The sequence below is a fragment of the Lepisosteus platostomus genome, assembly GCF_059453375.1.
Source record: "Lepisosteus platostomus isolate fLepPlt1 chromosome 5 unlocalized genomic scaffold, fLepPlt1.hap1 SUPER_5_unloc_3, whole genome shotgun sequence".
NCBI lineage: Eukaryota > Metazoa > Chordata > Actinopteri > Semionotiformes > Lepisosteidae > Lepisosteus > Lepisosteus platostomus.
This window is the reverse complement of record NW_028291473.1, coordinates 69,007-84,678: the sequence shown is the minus strand read 5'-3', so window position 1 is coordinate 84,678 and position 15,672 is coordinate 69,007. Positions and strand designations below refer to the sequence as shown.

The 15,672-nt window shown below is 52.6% G+C and overlaps 5 non-coding genes across 5 annotated transcripts; 3 read left to right on the top strand and 2 right to left on the bottom strand.

Annotated features, from left to right (window-relative positions):
- The first annotated feature begins 7,179 nt into the window (after positions 1-7,179).
- Positions 7,180-7,252, top strand: trnav-aac (transfer RNA valine (anticodon AAC)). The gene has a single exon. It is a non-coding gene; the product is annotated as a tRNA-Val (tRNA).
- Positions 7,253-8,592: 1,340 nt separating this feature from the next.
- Positions 8,593-8,665, top strand: trnav-cac (transfer RNA valine (anticodon CAC)). The gene has a single exon. It is a non-coding gene; the product is annotated as a tRNA-Val (tRNA).
- A 621-nt stretch (positions 8,666-9,286) lies between these two features.
- Positions 9,287-9,358, bottom strand: trnad-guc (transfer RNA aspartic acid (anticodon GUC)). Its single transcript has one exon. It is a non-coding gene; the product is annotated as a tRNA-Asp (tRNA).
- Positions 9,359-11,977: 2,619 nt separating this feature from the next.
- trnav-cac (transfer RNA valine (anticodon CAC)) lies at positions 11,978-12,050 on the top strand. Its single transcript has one exon. It is a non-coding gene; the product is annotated as a tRNA-Val (tRNA).
- A 621-nt stretch (positions 12,051-12,671) lies between these two features.
- On the bottom strand, positions 12,672-12,743 carry trnad-guc (transfer RNA aspartic acid (anticodon GUC)). Its single transcript has one exon. It is a non-coding gene; the product is annotated as a tRNA-Asp (tRNA).
- Positions 12,744-15,672: the final 2,929 nt, after the last annotated feature.

Sequence of the window (15,672 nt, the reverse complement as noted above, 5' to 3'; positions counted from 1 at the left end):
AGATCCCACACTGTATTATTATTATTGAGAGACAGGCTTACTCTCTGTTCCTCAAGCTCAGACAGGACATCACATACTGTATTATTATTGATTGACAGGCTCACTGTTCCTCAGGCTGGGACAGGAGATCACACACTGTATTATTATTATTTAGAGACAGGCTCACTGTCTGTTCCTCAGAGTTGGACAGGAGATCCCACACTGAATTATTATTTTAGAGAGACAGGCTCACTGTATGTTCCCCAGGCTGGGTCAGGAGCTCACACAGTATTATTATAATTATTGAGAGACAGTCTCACTGTCTGTTCCTCAGTCTGGGACAGGAGATCACACACTGTATTATTATTATTGAGAGACAGGCTCACTGTCTGTTCCCCAGGCTGGGACAGGAGATAACACTGTATTATTATTGAGAGACAAACTCACTGTCTGTTCCTCAGGCTGGGACAGTAGATCACACTGTATTATTATTATTGAGAGTCTGGCTCACTGTTCCCCAGGCTGGGACAAGAGATCCCACACTGTATTATTATTATTTAGAGACAGACTCACTGTCTTTTCCTCGGTCTGGGACAGATGGTCACACACTGTATAATTATTGAGACAGGCTCACTGTCTGTTCCTCAATCTGGGACAGTAGATCACATTGTATTATTATTATTAATATTATTGAGAGTCTGGCACACTGTTCCCCAGGCTGGGACAGGAGATCCCACACTGTATTATTATTATTTTGAGACAGGCTCACTGTTTGTTCCTCAGGCTGGGACAGGAGATCACACACTGTATTATTTTTATTGAGAGAGAGGCTCACTGTCTGTTCATCAGACTGGGACAGGAGATCCCACACTGAATTATTATTATTGAGAGACAGGCTTACTCTCTGTTCCTCAGGCGAAGACAGGACATCACATACTGTATTATTATTGATTGACAGGCTCATTGTTCCTCAGGCTGGGACAGGAGATCAGACACTGTATTATTATTATAGTGAGACAGGCTCACTGTATATTCCCCAGGCTGGGACAGGAGGTCATACATTATATTATTATTATAGAGAGACAGGCTCACTGTATGTTCCACAAGCTGAGACAGGAATTCACACTGTATTATTATTATTGAGAGACAGGCTCACTGTCTGTTCCTCAGGCTGGGAGAGAGGATCACACACTGTATTATTATTGAGAGACAGGCTCACTGTCTGTTTCTCAGGCTGGGACAGAGGATCACACACTGTATTATTATTGAGAGACAGGCTCACTCTCTGTTCCTCAGGCTGGGACAGGAGATCACACATTGGCTTGTTATTGAGAGGCAGGCTCACTGTCTGTTCCTCAGGCTGGGACAGGAGATCACACGCTGTATTATTATTATTGAGAGACAGGCTCACTGTCTGTTTCTCAGGCTGGGACAGGAGATCACACACTGTATTACTATTATTGACAGATAGGCTCACTGTGTCTTCACTTGGGCTTGAACAGGAGATCACACACTGGATTATTATTATTGAGAGAGGCTCACAGTCTGTTCCTCAGGCTGAGACAGGAAATCACACACTATTATTATTACTGAGAGACAGGCTCACAGTCTGTTCCTCAGGCTGGGACAGGAGATCACACACTCTATTATTATTATTGAGAGACAGGCTCACAGTCTGTTCCTCAGGCTGGGACAGTAAATCACACACTCTATTATTATTATTGAGAGACAGGCTCACTGTCTGTTCCTCAGGCTAGGGTAGGATATCACACACTGTATTATTAGTATTGAGAGAAAGCCTCAGTGTTCCCCAGGCCGGGAAAGGAGATAACACATTGTATTTTTATTATTGAGAGACAGGCTCACTGTTCCTCAGGCTGGGACAGGAGATCCCACACTGTATTATTATTATTGAGAGACAGGCTCACTGTCTGTTCCTCAGGCTGGGACAGGAGATCACAAACTGTATTATTATTATAGAGAGACCTGCTCTTTCCTGACTGTTCCTTAGGCTGGGACAGCAGATCATAATCTGCTTTATTATTATTGAGAGACTGGCTCACTCCTGTCTGTTCCTCAGGCTGGGACAGGAGATCACACACTGTATTATTATTATTGAGAGACGGGCTCACTGTCTGTTCCTCTGACTGGGGCAGGAAATGACACACTGTATAATTAGTATTGAGAGACAGGCTCAGTGTTCCCCAGGCTGAGACAGGAGATCACACACTGTATTATTATTATTGAGTATCTGGTTCACTGTTCCCCAGGCTGGGACAGGAAATCACACACTGTATTATTATTATTGAGAGACAGGCTCACTGTCTGTTCCTCAGGCTGGGGCAGGATATCACACACTGTATTATTAGTATTGAGATACAGACTCACTGTCTGTTCCTCCTGCTGGGACTGGAGAACACACACTGTTCTATTATAACTGAGGGACATGCTCACTGTTTGTCCTTCAGACTGGGACAGGACATTCCATACTAGGTTATCATTATTGAGAGACAGGCTCGCTGTCTGTTCCTCAGGCTAGTACAGGAGATCACGCACTGTATTATTATTATTTAGATACAGGCTCACTGTGTGTTCCTCTGGCTGGGACAGTAGATCACACTGTATTATAATTATTGAGAGGCTGACTCACTGTTTCCCAAGCTGGGACAGGGGATCACACACTGTATTATTATTGAGAGACAGGCTCACTGTCTGTTCCTCTGGCTGGGGCAGGGAATCACACACTGTATTATTATTATTGAGAGACAGGCTCACTGTCTGTTCCTCAGGCTGGGACAGGAGATCACACACTGTATTATTATTGAGAGACAGGCTCACTGTCTGTTCCTCTGGCTGGGGCAGGGAATCACACACTGTATTATTAGCATTATTAAGAGACAGGCTCGCTGTCTGCTCCTCAGGCTGGGACAGGATATCACACACTGTTGTAGTGTTCTCTCACGAGGCACCAGTTCTGTAGGGGTTTGGGCATTTACTGGGACAATTATTTTTGTGGCAGTAAATCACAAAATTGATTATTTTAATGGTCTTAGAATCCAACCATGCGACATAACTCAAACAATGCACACACAGGTACTAATACACGAGGATACATTTGTTAATATATAGAATATGCATGCAAACCTAACAGATCTTATCGTAAGGCTTAACAGAATACAAAAGATATAAATTAATTCAGTTACAAAGAGTTACACATATCAAGAGGACACAAGTATATCATTCATTTAGACCGTTTCGTAATTGAACTTGTTTACAACGTCTACATGAGATACTCAAAACAAGAACATAACCCTTAGGAATTAAATTGATATCAACTGGTTGGGAGCAGTAATGCAATAAGGTTCAATACTCACTGCCAGTGGGTCCCTTTTCTCACCGTTTCCGTAGCGCAGCGGTTATCACGTTTGCCTCACACGCGAAAAATCCCCGGTTCGAAACCGGACGGGAACAGCCTCTTTCTGTATGCTCCTGTACTTCACAGAGGTCTTGAGCGACCGGTCACATGTTCCTTTCCTTCTGAGTGACGTTCCTGCAACACTCTCCCGCTCCTCTTGGTGCGCTCATGCCGCAACACAGGAAGGCTGGAGCAGGTGGCTGTGGGCTTTGCGCACTGCCGAAATAGCTCAGCTGGGAGAGCGTTAGACTGAAGCTCTGAAGGTCCCTGGTTTGATCCCAGGTTTCGGCATTTTGTTTCATCGCGCCCTTTGTTCCTCTCTCCAGCGCCCCCTGCCTACAGTGACGCGTCCCTTTCTCAGCCCGAAACGCAAGCGAGACACCAGCAGCGGTCCCTGCAGGTTTCCGTAGTGTAGAGGCTATCACGTTCACCTAACACGCGAAAGGTCCCCGGTTCGAGACCGGGCGGAAACAGCCTCGTTTTGCACGCTCCTGTACTTCACAGAGGTCTTGAGCGACCGGTCATTTGTTCCCAATGTATTTCCGGTGCCTTCGTGCACTCTTGTACCAAACGCACGTTCCTTCTGTACGCGGAGCCGATCATTTGCAATTGGGCTGTGCCGACAGACCAGGTCGAGCTCTGTCGGCTCAAAAGCAGCGCAGGACCTGCAAGAACAACAGAAAGATTAGCATCCAGCGGGGGCCTCTTAGTGAGCCCAAGAGCTCATCAAGAATCGGCTCCAGCAACAGGGCTGGGCGCATTGTTCCATTCTCCGCCCACTCTCGGTGTAAACAAGTCCCTCCTGGTCTCTGCTTGAAATGCACTTTCCTGCGTTTGCTTTGGTGTAACTGGCTTCCCCTGCATGGGCGAATGTGAAGAAGATCCTTAGTAAGTCATTGAAGAAAACCGAGAAGAGGTCGGAGTGGCCTCTGTCGTTCATCAACGATCCAGTCAGGCAGTACTCCTCTGTAAAGCGCCGTTCGTTCACGTCGATTGGCTTTTTTTTGCCTTCATTCGTGCGAGTAGTAAAAGCAGACGCCCCTATTCTGCCGTGACCCGGATTCGAACCGGGGTTGTTGCGGCCACAACGCAAAGTACTGACCACTATACGATCACAGCGAGTTACCGAGACACACGCGGCAGGGCGGAAAGGGCTGTGCTCTCTTCGTGTGACATAATTCGGAAAAGTCCTGACGTTGCATTTCAACTGAGCCCCAGTATACATCGACCCTTCGACACTCTGAGTGACAACTCTCTTGCGTGTTTTCTCATATTTATGTAGTTTGCTTGCTTGATGCCGTGAACAGCATGGTTGTTCGCTGCCATATAGTCTAGCGGTTAGGGTTCCTGGTTTTCACCCAGGCGGTTCGACTCGGTTTTGCCTCCTGCTTTCCAAAAGATCAGCACCGTGTACGAAAGAGCCGCATTAAAACTATTCGAACGTGCAAAACGTGCGAGAAGAGGGGGCGCTTGTTTCCAACCGAAACTTCTCGCGTGTGAGACGAGCTGATCATCGCTGTGGGAGGGTTACTCTGGTAGACAGGGCTGACCTTCGGCAATAGGATTTATAGTCTCCAAGATGATATTTGCACTTTCTGGAGAGGCGATTTTCTCCACTTCAGTAGCCCGATTTCGTCGATTGCGTGGAGAGGGCTGTAGAATGTGGCGCCGCCTTTCCTGCTCCGTCCATGACAGGCGTGCTGGTCTCTGGAGAGAGAGCACGGTCCATCAGCGCACTCCAATAAAGGCACTGGAAGCAGCTAAATCGCATTGGCGAAGCTCAGCGCTGGGCCGCTGGGCACGTCTTACCACCGTTTCCGTAGTGTAGTGATTATCACGTTCGCCTCACACGCGAAAGGTCCCCGGTTCGAAACCGGGCGGAAACAGACATCTTTTATCGCCAGGCACAAAAGGGGACTGGGGATTCGCCTAGCGCTGTGATCGAACAGACCCACTGGACCCACCTCTTAGTGTGGCGGGATCTGCACAGTGCATGTCACAGCGCATCCTGCTTTCACTTCAAGGCGCGTCCTGATGCACCCCAGTCTCCCGCGTGACAGGTGGGGACAGGTGACAGGTCCTATACTAACGAGGAAGACATCGCTCTCTCCGACCCCCGGCATCGTGTCCCGACCCACCGTGCTGGAAGCCGACGCGTGCTGTGATTCCTTTACGGAGCAGAAATGACAACCGAGGAGCCGAGAGATCATTTCAGCATTTCGCGTCTGAACGGAAAACACAAACGACCAACTCGGAATGACTTGCCTTTGACGCTTCTCAAAGCGTTCTTTGTGCATCGAACAGACCCACTCACCACTTAGTGTGGCGGGATCTGCACAGTGCATGTCGCAGCGCTTCCTGCTTTCACTTCAATGTGCTTCCTGATGTCGAGTCGACTGCCGTGCGGAGGCTCTGAAAGCGAGAGCAATGAAAAGGTGCACGACGCTGTGAAAGAAAACAGAGAAGTGAAAGGCAGTCATTTCTCTAAGGAGGTGAAAGAAAAGCTACTCTCCGTCGGGGAATCGAACCCCGGTCTCCCGCGTGACAGGCGGGGATACTTGCCACTATACTAACGAGGAAGACATCGCTCTCTCCAACCCCCGGCATCGTGTCCCGACCCAGCATGCTGGAAGCCGACGCGTGCTGTGATCCCTTTACGGAGCAGAAATGACAACCGAGGAGCCGAGAGATCATGTCAGCATTTCGCGTCTGAACGGAAAACACAAACGACCAACTCGGAATGACTTGCCTTTGACGCTTTTCAAAGTGTTCTTTGTGCACGACGACTGCGCCGCCTAGCAGATACAAAGGGGTTGTACAACTTTGAACTAGCAAATGGAAGAGGGCTAAGCCCCCTCTCTTTTAGCCCAGGTTCGATCTGTCTCCCAGAATCACCAGGGCGCACACACACACACACCCGTGCCGTTGAAGTGCTCTGCTTCATTTCTAAGTGCAACTCAACATTCACTCCTACCCCGAGTGCAGAAAAGACAGCATCCACAGCAACAACAGCTCAGGTCTCTGCACAGGAGCTAAGCTGCCCTCATCTCCTCTGCTCTGCGGCTCCTGCGGAGTGGAGTCCTGCCTGGAGCCGTGTTTGCAGGCGGCGGCTCCCCGCGCCCTGTCTGGGCGTCGTGTCCAAGAGCTCCTGGGAGGAAGAGCGAGCCCTCCCACTCGGGGGCTTTTCCACGGTCTGTGTGAGGAGGGGCGGGTGTGTCCAGTAGCTTATCGAGCGGAAGCCTGGGGCGGCGGAGAGCTGTGATCGTGCAGACCTTGAGGTGTCACCTCTTTGTCTGCTTTCCCGCCCCCCCTCCGCCCAAGCTCTGCTCCAAAGTAGCCCGGCAACCCCTCACACCTGCACGTGTCACAACCTAAGGTGCGGTCATGAGACACCCATGGCGTGTCGTTCTGTTCTTGCTAATTGTTTCCTGCCCGTCGCAGGCAGGAGTCCATGCGAGGAAGATGCGCTGGACAGAGCTCAGAGGGCGCAGCTGGGTGGCTTTCCTTCTGAGTGACGTTCCTGCAACACTCTCCCGCTACTCTTGGTGCGCTCATGCCACAACACAGGAAGGCTGGAGCAGGTGGCTGTGGGCTTTGCGCACTGCCGAAATAGCTCAGTTGGGAGAGGGTTAGACTGAAGATCTAAAGGTCCCTGGTTCGATCCCGGGTTTCGGCATTTTGTTTCATCGCGCCCTTTGTTCCTCTCTCCAGCGCCACCTGCCTAAAGTGACGCGTCCCTTTCTCAGCCCGAAACGCAAGCGAGACACCAGCAGCAGTCCCTACAGGTTTCCGTAGTGTAGCGGCTATCACGTTCGCCTAACACGCGAAAGGTCCCCGGTTCGAGACCGGGCGGAAACAGCCTCGTTTTGCACGCTCCTGTACTTCACAGAGGTCTTGAGCGACCGGTCATTTGTTCCCAATGTATTTCCGGTGCCTTCGTGCACTCTTGTACCAAACGCACGTTCCTTCTGTACGCGGAGCCGATCATTTGCAATTGGGCTGTGCCGACAGACCAGGTCGAGCTCTGTCGGCTCAAAAGCAGCGCAGGACCTGCAAGAACAACAGAAAGATTAGCATCCAGCGGGGGCCTCTTAGTGAGCCCAAGAGCTCATCAAGAATCGGCTCCAGCAACAGGGCTGGGCGCATTGTTCCATTCTCCGCCCACTCTCGGTGTAAACAAGTCCCTCCTGGTCTCTGCTTGAAATGCACTTTCCTGCGTTTGCTTTGGTGTAACTGGCTTCCCCTGCATGGGCGAATGTGAAGAAGATCCTTAGTAAGTCATTGAAGAAAACCGAGAAGAGGTCGGAGTGGCCTCTGTCGTTCATCAACGATCCAGTCAGGCAGTACTCCTCTGTAAAGCGCCGTTCGTTCACGTCGATTGGCTTTTTTTTGCCTTCATTCGTGCGAGTAGTAAAAGCAGACGCCCCTATTCTGCCGTGACCCGGATTCGAACCGGGGTTGTTGCGGCCACAACGCAAAGTACTGACCACTATACGATCACAGCGAGTTACCGAGACACACGCGGCAGGGCGGAAAGGGCTGTGCTCTCTTCGTGTGACATAATTCAGAAAAGTCCTGACGTTGCATTTCAACTGAGCCCCAGTATACATCGACCCTTCGACACTCTGAGTGACAACTCTCTTGCGTGTTTTCTCATATTTATGTAGTTTGCTTGCTTGATGCCGTGAACAGCATGGTTGTTCGCTGCCATATAGTCTAGCGGTTAGGGTTCCTGGTTTTCACCCAGGCGGTTCGACTCGGTTTTGCCTCCTGCTTTCCAAAAGATCAGCACCGTGTACGAAAGAGCCGCATTAAAACTACTCGAACGTGCAAAACGTGCGAGAAGAGGGGGCGCTTGTTTCCAACCGAAACTTCTCGCGTGTGAGACGAGCTGATCATCGCTGTGGGAGGGTTACTCTGGTAGACAGGGCTGACCTTCGGCAATAGGATTTATAGTCTCCAAGATGATATTTGCACTTTCTGGAGAGGCGATTTTCTCCACTTCAGTAGCCCGATTTCGTCGATTGCGTGGAGAGGGCTGTAGAATGTGGCGCCGCCTTTCCTGCTCCGTCCATGACAGGCGTGCTGGTCTCTGGAGAGAGAGCACGGTCCATCAGCGCACTCCAATAAAGGCACTGGAAGCAGCTAAATCGCATTGGCGAAGCTCAGCGCTGGGCCGCTGGGCACGTCTTACCACCGTTTCCGTAGTGTAGTGGTTATCACGTTCGCCTCACACGCGAAAGGTCCCCGGTTCGAAACCGGGCGGAAACAGACATCTTTTGTCGCCAGGCACAAAAGGGGATTGGGGATTCGCCTAGCGCTGTGATCGAACAGACCCACTGGACCCACCTCTTAGTGTGGCGGGATCTGCACAGTGCATGTCACAGCGCATCCTGCTTTCACTTCAAGGCGCGTCCTGATGCACCCCAGTCTCCCGCGTGACAGGTGGGGACAGGTGACAGGTCCTATACTAACGAGGAAGACATCGCTCTCTCCGACCCCCGGCATCGTGTCCCGACCCACCGTGCTGGAAGCCGACGCGTGCTGTGATTCCTTTACGGAGCAGAAATGACAACCGAGGAGCCGAGAGATCATTTCAGCATTTCGCGTCTGAACGGAAAACACAAACGACCAACTCGGAATGACTTGCCTTTGACGCTTCTCAAAGCGTTCTTTGTGCATCGAACAGACCCACTCACCTCTTAGTGTGGCGGGATCTGCACAGTGCATGTCGCAGCGCTTCCTGCTTTCACTTCAATGTGCTTCCTGATGTCGAGTCGACTGCCGTGCGGAGGCTCTGAAAGCGAGAGCAATGAAAAGGTGCACGACGCTGTGAAAGAAAACAGAGAAGTGAAAGGCAGTCATTTCTCTAAGGAGGTGAAAGAAAAGCTACTCCCCGTCGGGGAATCGAACCCCGGTCTCCCGCGTGACAGGCGGGGATACTTGCCACTATACTAACGAGGAAGACATCGCTCTCTCCAACCCCCGGCATCGTGTCCCGACCCAGCATGCTGGAAGCCGACGCGTGCTGTGATCCCTTTACGGAGCAGAAATGACAACCGAGGAGCCGAGAGATCATGTCAGCATTTCGCGTCTGAACGGAAAACACAAACGACCAACTCGGAATGACTTGCCTTTGACGCTTTTCAAAGTGTTCTTTGTGCACGACGACTGCGCCGCCTAGCAGATACAAAGGGGTTGTACAACTTTGAACTAGCAAATGGAAGAGGGCTAAGCCCCCTCTCTTTTAGCCCAGGTTCGATCTGTCTCCCAGAATCACCAGGGCGCACACACACACACACCCGTGCCGTTGAAGTGCTCTGCTTCATTTCTAAGTGCAACTCAACATTCACTCCTACCCCGAGTGCAGAAAAGACAGCATCCACAGCAACAACAGCTCAGGTCTCTGCACAGGAGCTAAGCTGCCCTCATCTCCTCTGCTCTGCGGCTCCTGCGGAGTGGAGTCCTGCCTGGAGCCGTGTTTGCAGGCGGCGGCTCCCCGCGCCCTGTCTGGGCGTCGTGTCCAAGAGCTCCTGGGAGGAAGAGCGAGCCCTCCCACTCGGGGGCTTTTCCACGGTCTGTGTGAGGAGGGGCGGGTGTGTCCAGTAGCTTATCGAGCGGAAGCCTGGGGCGGCGGAGAGCTGTGATCGTGCAGACCTTGAGGTGTCACCTCTTTGTCTGCTTTCCCGCCCCCCCTCCGCCCAAGCTCTGCTCCAAAGTAGCCCGGCAACCCCTCACACCTGCACGTGTCACAACCTAAGGTGCGGTCATGAGACACCCATGGCGTGTCGTTCTGTTCTTGCTAATTGTTTCCTGCCCGTCGCAGGCAGGAGTCCATGCGAGGAAGATGCGCTGGACAGAGCTCAGAGGGCGCAGCTGGGTGGCTTTCCTTCTGAGTGACGTTCCTGCAACACTCTCCCGCTCCTCTTGGTGCGCTCATGCCGCAACACAGGAAGGCTGGAGCAGGTGGCTGTGGGCTTTGCGCACTGCCGAAATAGCTCAGCTGGGAGAGCGTTAGACTGAAGCTCTGAAGGTCCCTGGTTTGATCCCAGGTTTCGGCATTTTGTTTCATCGCGCCCTTTGTTCCTCTCTCCAGCGCCCCCTGCCTACAGTGACGCGTCCCTTTCTCAGCCCGAAACGCAAGCGAGACACCAGCAGCGGTCCCTGCAGGTTTCCGTAGTGTAGATGCTATCACGTTCACCTAACACGCGAAAGGTCCCCGGTTCGAGACCGGGCGGAAACAGCCTCGTTTTGCACGCTCCTGTACTTCACAGAGGTCTTGAGCGACCGGTCATTTGTTCCCAATGTATTTCCGGTGCCTTCGTGCACTCTTGTACCAAACGCACGTTCCTTCTGTACGCGGAGCCGATCATTTGCAATTGGGCTGTGCCGACAGACCAGGTCGAGCTCTGTCGGCTCAAAAGCAGCGCAGGACCTGCAAGAACAACAGAAAGATTAGCATCCAGCGGGGGCCTCTTAGTGAGCCCAAGAGCTCATCAAGAATCGGCTCCAGCAACAGGGCTGGGCGCATTGTTCCATTCTCCGCCCACTCTCGGTGTAAACAAGTCCCTCCTGGTCTCTGCTTGAAATGCACTTTCCTGCGTTTGCTTTGGTGTAACTGGCTTCCCCTGCATGGGCGAATGTGAAGAAGATCCTTAGTAAGTCATTGAAGAAAACCGAGAAGAGGTCGGAGTGGCCTCTGTCGTTCATCAACGATCCAGTCAGGCAGTACTCCTCTGTAAAGCGCCGTTCGTTCACGTCGATTGGCTTTTTTTTGCCTTCATTCGTGCGAGTAGTAAAAGCAGACGCCCCTATTCTGCCGTGACCCGGATTCGAACCGGGGTTGTTGCGGCCACAACGCAAAGTACTGACCACTATACGATCACAGCGAGTTACCGAGACACACGCGGCAGGGCGGAAAGGGCTGTGCTCTCTTCGTGTGACATAATTCGGAAAAGTCCTGACGTTGCATTTCAACTGAGCCCCAGTATACATCGACCCTTCGACACTCTGAGTGACAACTCTCTTGCGTGTTTTCTCATATTTATGTAGTTTGCTTGCTTGATGCCGTGAACAGCATGGTTGTTCGCTGCCATATAGTCTAGCGGTTAGGGTTCCTGGTTTTCACCCAGGCGGTTCGACTCGGTTTTGCCTCCTGCTTTCCAAAAGATCAGCACCGTGTACGAAAGAGCCGCATTAAAACTACTCGAACGTGCAAAACGTGCGAGAAGAGGGGGCGCTTGTTTCCAACCGAAACTTCTCGCGTGTGAGACGAGCTGATCATCGCTGTGGGAGGGTTACTCTGGTAGACAGGGCTGACCTTCGGCAATAGGATTTATAGTCTCCAAGATGATATTTGCACTTTCTGGAGAGGCGATTTTCTCCACTTCAGTAGCCCGATTTCGTCGATTGCGTGGAGAGGGCTGTAGAATGTGGCGCCGCCTTTCCTGCTCCGTCCATGACAGGCGTGCTGGTCTCTGGAGAGAGAGCACGGTCCATCAGCGCACTCCAATAAAGGCACTGGAAGCAGCTAAATCGCATTGGCGAAGCTCAGCGCTGGGCCGCTGGGCACGTCTTACCACCGTTTCCGTAGTGTAGTGGTTATCACGTTCGCCTCACACGCGAAAGGTCCCCGGTTCGAAACCGGGCGGAAACAGACATCTTTTGTCGCCAGGCACAAAAGGGGATTGGGGATTCGCCTAGCGCTGTGATCGAACAGACCCACTGGACCCACCTCTTAGTGTGGCGGGATCTGCACAGTGCATGTCACAGCGCATCCTGCTTTCACTTCAAGGCGCGTCCTGATGCACCCCAGTCTCCCGCGTGACAGGTGGGGACAGGTGACAGGTCCTATACTAACGAGGAAGACATCGCTCTCTCCGACCCCCGGCATCGTGTCCCGACCCACCGTGCTGGAAGCCGACGCGTGCTGTGATTCCTTTACGGAGCAGAAATGACAACCGAGGAGCCGAGAGATCATTTCAGCATTTCGCGTCTGAACGGAAAACACAAACGACCAACTCGGAATGACTTGCCTTTGACGCTTCTCAAAGCGTTCTTTGTGCATCGAACAGACCCACTCACCTCTTAGTGTGGCGGGATCTGCACAGTGCATGTCGCAGCGCTTCCTGCTTTCACTTCAATGTGCTTCCTGATGTCGAGTCGACTGCCGTGCGGAGGCTCTGAAAGCGAGAGCAATGAAAAGGTGCACGACGCTGTGAAAGAAAACAGAGAAGTGAAAGGCAGTCATTTCTCTAAGGAGGTGAAAGAAAAGCTACTCCCCGTCGGGGAATCGAACCCCGGTCTCCCGCGTGACAGGCGGGGATACTTGCCACTATACTAACGAGGAAGACATCGCTCTCTCCAACCCCCGGCATCGTGTCCCGACCCAGCATGCTGGAAGCCGACGCGTGCTGTGATCCCTTTACGGAGCAGAAATGACAACCGAGGAGCCGAGAGATCATGTCAGCATTTCGCGTCTGAACGGAAAACACAAACGACCAACTCGGAATGACTTGCCTTTGACGCTTTTCAAAGTGTTCTTTGTGCACGACGACTGCGCCGCCTAGCAGATACAAAGGGGTTGTACAACTTTGAACTAGCAAATGGAAGAGGGCTAAGCCCCCTCTCTTTTAGCCCAGGTTCGATCTGTCTCCCAGAATCACCAGGGCGCACACACACACACACCCGTGCCGTTGAAGTGCTCTGCTTCATTTCTAAGTGCAACTCAACATTCACTCCTACCCCGAGTGCAGAAAAGACAGCATCCACAGCAACAACAGCTCAGGTCTCTGCACAGGAGCTAAGCTGCCCTCATCTCCTCTGCTCTGCGGCTCCTGCGGAGTGGAGTCCTGCCTGGAGCCGTGTTTGCAGGCGGCGGCTCCCCGCGCCCTGTCTGGGCGTCGTGTCCAAGAGCTCCTGGGAGGAAGAGCGAGCCCTCCCACTCGGGGGCTTTTCCACGGTCTGTGTGAGGAGGGGCGGGTGTGTCCAGTAGCTTATCGAGCGGAAGCCTGGGGCGGCGGAGAGCTGTGATCGTGCAGACCTTGAGGTGTCACCTCTTTGTCTGCTTTCCCGCCCCCCCTCCGCCCAAGCTCTGCTCCAAAGTAGCCCGGCAACCCCTCACACCTGCACGTGTCACAACCTAAGGTGCGGTCATGAGACACCCATGGCGTGTCGTTCTGTTCTTGCTAATTGTTTCCTGCCCGTCGCAGGCAGGAGTCCATGCGAGGAAGATGCGCTGGACAGAGCTCAGAGGGCGCAGCTGGGTGGCTTTCCTTCTGAGTGACGTTCCTGCAACACTCTCCCGCTCCTCTTGGTGCGCTCATGCCGCAACACAGGAAGGCTGGAGCAGGTGGCTGTGGGCTTTGCGCACTGCCGAAATAGCTCAGCTGGGAGAGCGTTAGACTGAAGCTCTGAAGGTCCCTGGTTTGATCCCGGGTTTCGGCATTTTGTTTCATCGCGCCCTTTGTTCCTCTCTCCAGCGCCCCCTGCCTACAGTGACGCGTCCCTTTCTCAGCCCGAAACGCAAGCGAGACACCAGCAGCGGTCCCTGCAGGTTTCCGTAGTGTAGATGCTATCACGTTCACCTAACACGCGAAAGGTCCCCGGTTCGAGACCGGGCGGAAACAGCCTCGTTTTGCACGCTCCTGTACTTCACAGAGGTCTTGAGCGACCGGTCATTTGTTCCCAATGTATTTCCGGTGCCTTCGTGCACTCTTGTACCAAACGCACGTTCCTTCTGTACGCGGAGCCGATCATTTGCAATTGGGCTGTGCCGACAGACCAGGTCGAGCTCTGTCGGCTCAAAAGCAGCGCAGGACCTGCAAGCACAACAGAAAGATTAGCATCCAGCGGGGGCCTCTTAGTGAGCCCAAGAGCTCATCAAGAATCGGCTCCAGCAACAGGGCTGGGCGCATTGTTCCATTCTCCGCCCACTCTCGGTGTAAACAAGTCCCTCCTGGTCTCTGCTTGAAATGCACTTTCCTGCGTTTGCTTTGGTGTAACTGGCTTCCCCTGCATGGGCGAATGTGAAGAAGATCCTTAGTAAGTCATTGAAGAAAACCGAGAAGAGGTCGGAGTGGCCTCTGTCGTTCATCAACGATCCAGTCAGGCAGTACTCCTCTGTAAAGCGCCGTTCGTTCACGTCGATTGGCTTTTTTTTGCCTTCATTCGTGCGAGTAGTAAAAGCAGACGCCCCTATTCTGCCGTGACCCGGATTCGAACCGGGGTTGTTGCGGCCACAACGCAAAGTACTGACCACTATACGATCACAGCGAGTTACCGAGACACACGCGGCAGGGCGGAAAGGGCTGTGCTCTCTTCGTGTGACATAATTCGGAAAAGTCCTGACGTTGCATTTCAACTGAGCCCCAGTATACATCGACCCTTCGACACTCTGAGTGACAACTCTCTTGCGTGTTTTCTCATATTTATGTAGTTTGCTTGCTTGATGCCGTGAACAGCATGGTTGTTCGCTGCCATATAGTCTAGCGGTTAGGGTTCCTGGTTTTCACCCAGGCGGTTCGCCTCGGTTTTGCCTCCTGCTTTCCAAAAGATCAGCACCGTGTACGAAAGAGCCGCATTAAAACTACTCGAACGTGCAAAACGTGCGAGAAGAGGGGGCGCTTGTTTCCAACCGAAACTTCTCGCGTGTGAGACGAGCTGATCATCGCTGTGGGAGGGTTACTCTGGTAGACAGGGCTGACCTTCGGCAATAGGATTTATAGTCTCCAAGATGATATTTGCACTTTCTGGAGAGGCGATTTTCTCCACTTCAGTAGCCCGATTTCGTCGATTGCGTGGAGAGGGCTGTAGAATGTGGCGCCGCCTTTCCTGCTCCGTCCATGACAGGCGTGCTGGTCTCTGGAGAGAGAGCACGGTCCATCAGCGCACTCCAATAAAGGCACTGGAAGCAGCTAAATCGCATTGGCGAAGCTCAGCGCTGGGCCGCTGGGCACGTCTTACCACCCGTTCCGTAGTGTAGTGGTTATCACGTTCGCCTCACACGCGAAAGGTCCCCGGTTCGAAACCGGGCGGAAACAGACATCTTCTGTCGCCAGGCACAAAAGGGGATTGGGGATTCGCCTAGCGCTGTGATCGAACAGACCCACTGGACCCACCTCTTAGTGTGGCGGGATCTGCACAGTGCATGTCACAGCGCATCCTGCTTTCACTTCAAGGCGCGTCCTGATGCACCCCAGTCTCCCGCGTGACAGGTGGGGACAGGTGACAGGTCCTATACTAACGAGGAAGACATCGCTCTCTCCGACCCCCGGCAT